This window comes from Peromyscus eremicus, unplaced genomic scaffold, assembly GCF_949786415.1.
Source record: "Peromyscus eremicus unplaced genomic scaffold, PerEre_H2_v1 PerEre#2#unplaced_38, whole genome shotgun sequence".
Taxonomy (NCBI): Eukaryota; Metazoa; Chordata; class Mammalia; order Rodentia; family Cricetidae; genus Peromyscus; species Peromyscus eremicus.
Window position 1 is genome coordinate 544,349 of NW_026734294.1, and position 9,920 is coordinate 554,268.

A 9,920-nucleotide genomic window follows, 5' to 3' on the forward strand; every position below is an offset into this window, starting at 1 on the left:
TCCATGTAGACACACTCATTCTAAAATTTCAGTATGCACACCTCCACAGGGACACAATCATTCTAACAATTCAGTTTGCACACCTCCATGCAGACACTGTCATTCTAACAGTTCAGTGTGCACACCTCCATGTGGATAAACTCATTCTAAAAGTTCAGTGTGCACACCTCTATGTGGACACACTCATTCTAACAGTTCAGAGTGCATACCTCCACAGTGACACAATCATTCTAACAGTTCAGTGTGCACACCTCCATGTGGACACACTCATTCTAACAGTTCAGTGTGCACACCTCCATGTGGACACACTCATCCTAAGAGTTCATTGTGCACACCTCCAGGTGGGCACACTCATTCTAACAGTTCAGTGTGTACACGTCCATATGGACACACTCATTCTAACTTTTCAGTGTTCACACCTCCATGTGGACACACTCATTCTAACAGTTCAGTGTGCACACCTCCATGTGGACACACTCATTCTAACAGTTCAGTGTGCACACCCCCATGTGGAAAAATTCTAACACTTCAGTGTGCACACCTCCATGTGGACACACTCATTCTAACATTTCAGTGTGCAAACCTCAACAGGGACACACTCATTCTAACAGTTCAGTGTGCAAACCTCCATGTGGACACAATCATTCTAACAGTTCAGTGTGCAAACCTCCATGTGGGCATACTCATTCTAACAGTTCAGTGTGCACACCTCCATGTGGGCACACTCATTCTAACAGTTCAGTGTGGACACCTCCATGTGGACACACGCATTCTAACAGTTCAGTGTGCACACCTCTATGTGGACACATTCATTCTAACAGTTGAATGTGCACACATCCATGCAGACACACTCATTCTAACATTTCAGTGTGTACACCTCCACAGGGACACAATCATTCTAACAATTCAGTGTGCACACCTCCATGCAGACACAGTCATTCTAACAGTTCAGTGTGCACACCTCCATGTGGATACACTCATTCTAACAGTTCAGAGTGCATACCTCCACAGGGACACAGTCATTCTTACAGTTCTGTGTGCACACCACCATGTGGACAGAGTCATTCTAACAGTTTAGTGTGCACACCTCTATGTGGACACAATCATTCTAACAGTTCAGTGTGGACACCTCCATGTGGACAAAATCATTCTAATAGTTCAGTGTGTAAACCTCCATGTGGACACAATCATTCTAACAGTTCAGTGTGCACACCTCCATGTGGGCATACCAATCCTAACAGTTCAGTGTGCACACCTCCATGTGGACACACTCATTCTAACAGTTCAATGTGCACACCTCCATGTAGACACACTCATTCTAACATTTCAGTGTGCACACCTCCACAGGGACACAATCATTCTAACAATTCAGATTGCACACCTCCATGCAGACACAGTCATTCTAACAGTTCAGTGTGCACACCTCCATGCAGACACAGTCATTCTAACAGTTCAGTGTGCACACCTCCATGTGGACACACTCATTCTAACAGTTCAGTGTGCATACCTCTATGTGGACACACTCATTCTAACAGTTCAGAGTGCATACCTCCACAGGGACACAGTCATTCTAACAGTTCAGTGTTCACACCTCCACAAGGACACAATCATTCTAACAGTTCAGTGTGCACACCTCCATGTGGGCACACTCATTCTAACAGTTCAGTGTGCACATCGCCATGTTGACACACTCATTCTAACAGTTCAGTGTGCACACCTCCATGTGGACAAATTCTAACACTTTAGAGTGCACACCTCCATGTGGATACACTCATTCTAACAGTTCAGTGTGCACACCTGCATGTGGGCACACTCATTCTAATAGTTCAGTGTGCAAACCTCCATGTGGACACCGTCATTCTAACAGTTCAGTGTACACACCCCCATGTGGACACAATCATTCTAACATTTCAGTGTGCACACCTCCACAGGGACACACTCATTCTAACAGTTCAGTGTGCACACCTCCATGTGGGCACACTCATTCTAACAGTTCAGTGTGCACACCTCCATGTGAACACAATCATTTTAATAGTTCAGTGTTCACACCTCAATGTGGACACAGTCATTATAACAGTTCAGTGTGCATACCTCCATGTGGACACACTCATTCTAACAGTTCAGTGTGCACACCTCCAGGTGGACACTATAATTCTAACAGTTCAGTGTGCACACCTCCTTGTGGACACACTCATTCTAACAGTTCAATGTGCACACCTCCATGTAGACACACTCATTCTAAAATTTCAGTATGCACACCTCCACAGGGACACAATCATTCTAACAATTCAGTTTGCACACCTCCGTGCAGACACAGTCATTCTAACAGTTCAGTGTGCACACCGCCATGCAGACACAGTCATTCTAAGAGTTCAGTGTGCACACCTCCATGTGGACAAACTCATTCTAAAAGTTCAGTGTGCACACCTCTATGTGGACACACTCATTCTAACAGTTCAGAGTGCATACCTCCACAGTGACACAATCATTCTAACAGTTCAGTGTGCACACCTCCATGTGGACACACTCATTCTAACAGTTCAGTGTGCACACCTCCATGTGGACACACTCATCCTAAGAGTTCAGTGTGCACACCTCCAGGTGGGCACACTCATTCTAACAGTTCAGTGTGTACACGTCCATAAGGACACACTCATTCTAACTTTTTAGTGTGCACACCTCCATGTGGACACACTCATTCTAACAGTTCAGTGTGCACACCTCCATGTGGACACACTCATTCTAACAGTTCAGTGTGCAAACCTCCATGTGGACAAATTCTAACAGTTAAGTGTGCATACCTCCATGTGGACACACTCATTCTAACAGTTCAGTGTGCACACCACCATGTGGACACACTCATTCTAACAGTTCAGTGTGCACACCTCCACAGGGATACACTCATTCCAACAATTCAGTGTGAAGACCTCCATATGGACACACTCATTCTAACAGTTCAGTGTGCACACGTCCATGTGGGCACACTCATTGTAACAGTTCAGTGTGCACACCTCCATTGGACACATTCTAACAGTTCAGTGTGCACAAATCCTTGTGGACACACTCATTCTAACAGTTCAGTGTGCACATCTCCATGTGGACACACTCATTCTAACAGTTCAGTGTGCACACCTACACAGGGACACACTCATTCTAACATTTCAGTGTGCACACCTCCACAGGGACACACTCATTCTAACAGTTCAGTGTGCACACCTCCATGTGGACACACTCATTCTAACAGTTCAGTGTGCACACCTCCATGTAGACACACTGATTCTAACATTTCAGTGTGCACACCTCCATGTGGGCACACTCATTCTAACAGTTCAGTGTGCACACCTCCACAGGGATACACTCATTCTAACAGTTCAGTGTGCACACCTCCATGTGGACACACTCATCCTAAGAGTTCAGTGTGCACACCTCCATGTGGGCACACTCATTCTAACAGTTCAGTGTGCACACCTCCATATGGACACACTCATTATAACAGTTCAGTGTGCACACCTCCAGGTGGACACACTCATTCTAACAGTTCAGTGTGCACACCTCCATGTTGACACACTCATTCTAACAGTTCAGTGTGCACACTTCCATGTGGACAAATTCTAACACTTCAGTGTGCACACCTCCATGTGGACACACTCAATCTAACATTTCAGTGTGCACACCTCAACAGGGACACACTCATTCTAACAGTTCAGTGTGCACACCTCCATGTGGACACAATCATTCTAACACTTCAGTGTGCACACCTCCATGTGGACACACTCAATCTAACATTTCAGTGTGCACAACTCAACAGGGACACACTCATTCTAACAGTTCAGTGTGCACACCTCCATGTGGACACAATCATTCTAACAGTTCAGAGTGCACACCTCCATGTGGGCATACTCATTCTAACAGTTCAGTGTGCACACCTCCATGTGGACACACGCATTCTAACAGTTCAGTGTGCACAGCTCCATGTGGACAAACTCATTCTAACAGTTCAATGTGCACACATCCATGTAGATATACTCATTCTAACATATCAGTGTGCACACCTCCACAGGGACACAATCATTCTAACAGTTCAGTTTTCACACCTCCACAGGGACACAGTCATTCTAATAGTTCAGTGTGCTCACCTCCATGTGGACACAGTCATTCTAACAGTTCAGTGTGCACACCTCTATGTGGACACACTCATTCTAACATTTCAGAGTGCATACCTCCACAGGGACACAGTCATTCTTACAGTTCAGTCTGCACACCTCCATGTGGGACAAAATCATTCTTGTAGTTCAGTGTGCTCACCTCTATGTGGACACACTCATTCTAACAGTTCAGTGTGCACACCTCCATGCAGACAGAGTCATTCTAACAGTTCCAAGTTCACACCTCCATGTGGACACAGTCATTCTAACAGTTCAGTGTGCTCACCTCTATGTGGACACACTCATTCCAACAGTTCAGAGTGCATACCTCCACAGGGACACAGTCATTCTTACAGTTCAGTGTGCACACCTCCATGTGGACACAATCATTCTAACAGTTCAGTGTGCACACCTCCATGTGGGCATACTCATTCTAACAGTTCAGTGTGCACACCTCCATGTGGACACACTCATTCTAACAGTTCAGTGTGCACACCTCCATGTGGACAAATTCTAACACTTCAGTGTGCACACCTCCATGTGGACACACGCATTCTAACAGTTCAGTGTGCACACCTCTATGTGGACACACTCATTCTAACAGTTCAATGTGCACACATCCATGTAGACACACTCATTCTAACATTTCAGTGTACACACCTCCACAGGGACACAATCATTCTAACAGTTCATTGTGCACACCTCCATGCAGACACAATCATTCTAACAGTTTAGTGTGCACACACCATGTGGACACAGTCATTCTAACAGTTCAGTGTACACACCTCCATGTGGACACAGTCATTCTAACAGTTCAGTGTGCACACCTCCATGTGGACACACTCATTCTAAGAGCTCAGAGTGCATACCTCCACAGGGACACACTCATTCTAACAGTTCAGTGTGCACACCTCCATGTGGACACAATCATTCTAACAGTTCAGAGTGCATACCTCCACAGGGACACAATCATTCTAACAGTACAGTGTGCACACCTCCATGTGGACACACTCATTCTAACAGTTCAGTGTGCACACCTCCATGTGGACACACTCATCCTAAGAGTTCAGAGTGCACACCTCCATGTGGGCACACTCATTCTAACAGTTCAGTGTGTACACATCCATATGGACACACTCATTCTAACAGTTCAGTGTGCACAAATCCAAGTGGACACACTCATTCTAACAGTTCAGTGTGCACACCTCCATGAGGACACACTGTTTCTAACAGTTCAGTGTAAACACCTCCATGTGGACACACTCATTCTAACAGTTCAGTGTGTACACCTCCATTTGGACACACGCATTCTAACAGTTCAGTGTGCATACCTCTATGTGGACACACTCATTCTAACAGTTCAATGTGCACACATCCATGTAGACACACTCATTCTAACATTTCAGTGTGCACACCTCCACAGGGACACAATCATTCTAACAATTCAGTGTGCACACCTACATGCAGACACAGTCATTCTAACAGTTCAGTGTGCTCACCTCCATGTGGACACAGTCATTCTAACAGTTCAGTGTGCACACCTCTATGTGGACACACTCATTCTAACAGTTCAGAGTGCATACCTCCACAGGGACACAGTCATTCTTACAGTTCAGTGTGCACACCACCATGTGGACACAGTCATTCTAACAGTTCAGTGTGCACACCTCTATGTGGACACAATCATTCTAACAGTTCAGTGTGCACACCTCCATGTGGACAAAATCATTCTAATAGTTCAGTGTATAAACCTCCATTTGGACACAATCATTCTAACAGTTCAGTGTGCACACCTCCATGTGGGCATACACATTCTAACAGTTCAGTGTGCACACCTCCATGTGGACACACTCATTCTAACAGTTCAATGTGCACACCTCCATGTAGACACACTCATTCTAAAATTTCAGTATGCACACCTCCACAGGGACACAATCATTCTAACAATTCAGTTTGCACACCTCCATGCAGACACTGTCATTCTAACAGTTCAGTGTGCACACCTCCATGTGGATAAACTCATTCTAAAAGTTCAGTGTGCACACCTCTATGTGGACACACTCATTCTAACAGTTCAGAGTGCATACCTCCACAGTGACACAATCATTCTAACAGTTCAGTGTGCACACCTCCATGTGGACACACTCATTCTAACAGTTCAGTGTGCACACCTCCATGTGGACACACTCATCCTAAGAGTTCATTGTGCACACCTCCAGGTGGGCACACTCATTCTAACAGTTCAGTGTGTACACGTCCATATGGACACACTCATTCTAACTTTTCAGTGTTCACACCTCCATGTGGACACACTCATTCTAACAGTTCAGTGTGCACACCTCCATGTGGACACACTCATTCTAACAGTTCAGTGTGCACACCTCCATGTGGAAAAATTCTAACACTTCAGTGTGCACACCTCCATGTGGACACACTCATTCTAACATTTCAGTGTGCAAACCTCAACAGGGACACACTCATTCTAACAGTTCAGTGTGCAAACCTCCATGTGGACACAATCATTCTAACAGTTCAGTGTGCAAACCTCCATGTGGGCATACTCATTCTAACAGTTCAGTGTGCACACCTCCATGTGGGCACACTCATTCTAACAGTTCAGTGTGGACACCTCCACAGGGACACAATCATTCTAACAATTCAGTGTGCACACCTCCATGCAGACACAGTCATTCTAACAGTTCAGTGTGCACACCTCCATGTGGATACACTCATTCTAACAGTTCAGAGTGCATACCTCCACAGGGACACAGTCATTCTTACAGTTCTGTGTGCACACCACCATGTGGACAGAGTCATTCTAACAGTTTAGTGTGCACACCTCTATGTGGACACAATCATTCTAACAGTTCAGTGTGGACACCTCCATGTGGACAAAATCATTCTAATAGTTCAGTGTGTAAACCTCCATGTGGACACAATCATTCTAACATTTCAGTGTGCACACCTCCATGTGGGCATACCAATCCTAACAGTTCAGTGTGCACACCTCCATGTGGACACACTCATTCTAACAGTTCAATGTGCACACCTCCATGTAGACACACTCATTCTAACATTTCAGTGTGCACACCTCCACAGGGACACAATCATTCTAACAATTCAGATTGCACACCTCCATGCAGACACAGTCATTCTAACAGTTCAGTGTGCACACCTCCATGCAGACACAGTCATTCTAACAGTTCAGTGTGCACACCTCCATGTGGACACACTCATTCTAACAGTTCAGTGTGCATACCTCTATGTGGACACACTCATTCTAACAGTTCAGAGTGCATACCTCCACAGGGACACAGTCATTCTAACAGTTCAGTGTTCACACCTCCACAAGGACACAATCATTCTAACAGTTCAGTGTGCACACCTCCATGTGGGCACACTCATTCTAACAGTTCAGTGTGCACATCGCCATGTTGACACACTCATTCTAACAGTTCAGTGTGCACACCTCCATGTGGACAAATTCTAACACTTTAGAGTGCACACCTCCATGTGGATACACTCATTCTAACAGTTCAGTGTGCACACCTGCATGTGGGCACACTCATTCTAATAGTTCAGTGTGCAAACCTCCATGTGGACACCGTCATTCTAACAGTTCAGTGTACACACCCCCATGTGGACACAATCATTCTAACATTTCAGTGTGCACACCTCCACAGGGACACACTCATTCTAACAGTTCAGTGTGCACACCTCCATGTGGGCACACTCATTCTAACAGTTCAGTGTGCACACCTCCATGTGAACACAATCATTTTAATAGTTCAGTGTTCACACCTCAATGTGGACACAGTCATTATAACAGTTCAGTGTGCATACCTCCATGTGGACACACTCATTCTAACAGTTCAGTGTGCACACCACCAGGTGGACACTATAATTCTAACAGTTCAGTGTGCATACCTCCATGTGAACACACTCATTCTAACAGTTCAGTGTGCACACCTCCACGTGGACACAATCATTCTAACAGTTCAGTGTTCACACCTCCACAGGGACACACTCATTCTAACAGTTCAGTGTGCACACCTCCATGTGGGCACACTCATTCTAACAGTTCAGTGTGCACACCTCCATGTGGACACACTCATTCTAACAGTTCAGTGTGCAAACCTCCATGTGGACACCTTCATTCTAACAGTTCAGTGTACACACCTCCATGTGGACACAATCATTCTAACAGTTCAGTGTGCACACCTCCACAGGGACACACTCATCCTAACAGTTCAGTGTGCACACGTCCATGTGGGCACACTCATTCTAACAGTTCATTGTGCACACCTCCATGTGAACACAATCATTTTAATAGTTCAGTGTTCACACCTCATTGTGGACACAGTCATTATAACAGTTCAGTGTGCATACCTCCAGGTGGACACAATCATTCTATCAGTTCAGTGTGCACACATCCATGTAGACACACTCATTCTAACAGTTCAGTGTGCACACCTCCATGTGGACACACTCATTCTAACAGTTCAGTGTTCACACCACCATGTGGACACACTCATTCTAACAGTTCAGTGTGCACACCTCCACAGGGATACACTCATTCTAACAATTCAGTGTGAACACCTCCATGTGGACACACTCATTCTAACAGTTCAGTGTGCACACGTCCATGTGGGCGCACTCATTGTAACAGTTCAGTGTGGACACCTCCATGTTGACACACGCATTCTAACAGTTCAGTGTGCACACCTCCATGTGGACACACTCATTCTAACAGTTCAATGTGCACACATCCATGTAGACACGCTCATTCTAACATTTCAGTGAGCACACCTCCACAGGGACACAATCATTCTAACAATTCCGTTTGCACACCTCCGTGCAGACACAGTCATTCTAACAGTTCAGTGTGCTAAACTCCATGTGGACACACTCATTCTAACAGTTCAGTGTGCACACCTCTATGTGGACACACTCATTCTAACAGTTCAGAGTGCATACCTCCACAGGGACACAGTCATTCTTACAGTTCAGTGTGCACACCTCCATGTGGACACAGTCATTCTAACAGTTCAGTGTGCACACCTCTATGTGGACACAATCATTCTAACAGTTCAATGTGCACAACTCCATGTGGACAAAATCATTCTAATAGTTCAGTGTGTAAATCTCCATGTGGACACAATCATTCTAACAGTTCAGTGTGCACACCTCCATGCAGACACAGTCATTCTAACAGTTCAGTGTGCACACATCCATGTGGACACAGTCATTCTAACAGTTCAGTGTACACACCTCCATGTGGACACAGTCATTCTAACAGTTCAGTGTGCACACCTCCATGTGGACACACTCATTCTAAGAGCTCAGAGTGCATACCTCCACAGGGACACAGTCATTCTAACAGTTCAGTGTGCACACCTCCATGTGGACACAATCATTCTAACAGTTCAGAGTGCATACCTCCACAGGGACACAATCATTCTAACAGTTCAGTGTGCACATCTCCATGTGGACACACTCATTCTAACAGTTCAGTGTGCACACCTCCATGTGGACACACTCATCCTAAGAGTTCAGTGTGCACACCTCCATGTGGGCACACTCATTCTAACAGTTCAGTGTGTACACATCAATATGGACACACTCATTCTAACAGTTCAGTGTGCACACCTCCAAGTGGACACACTCATTCTAACAGTTCAGTGTGCACACCTCCATGTGGACACACTCATTCTAACAGTTCAGTGTACACACCTCCATGTGGACACACTCATTCTAACAGTTCAGTGTGTACAC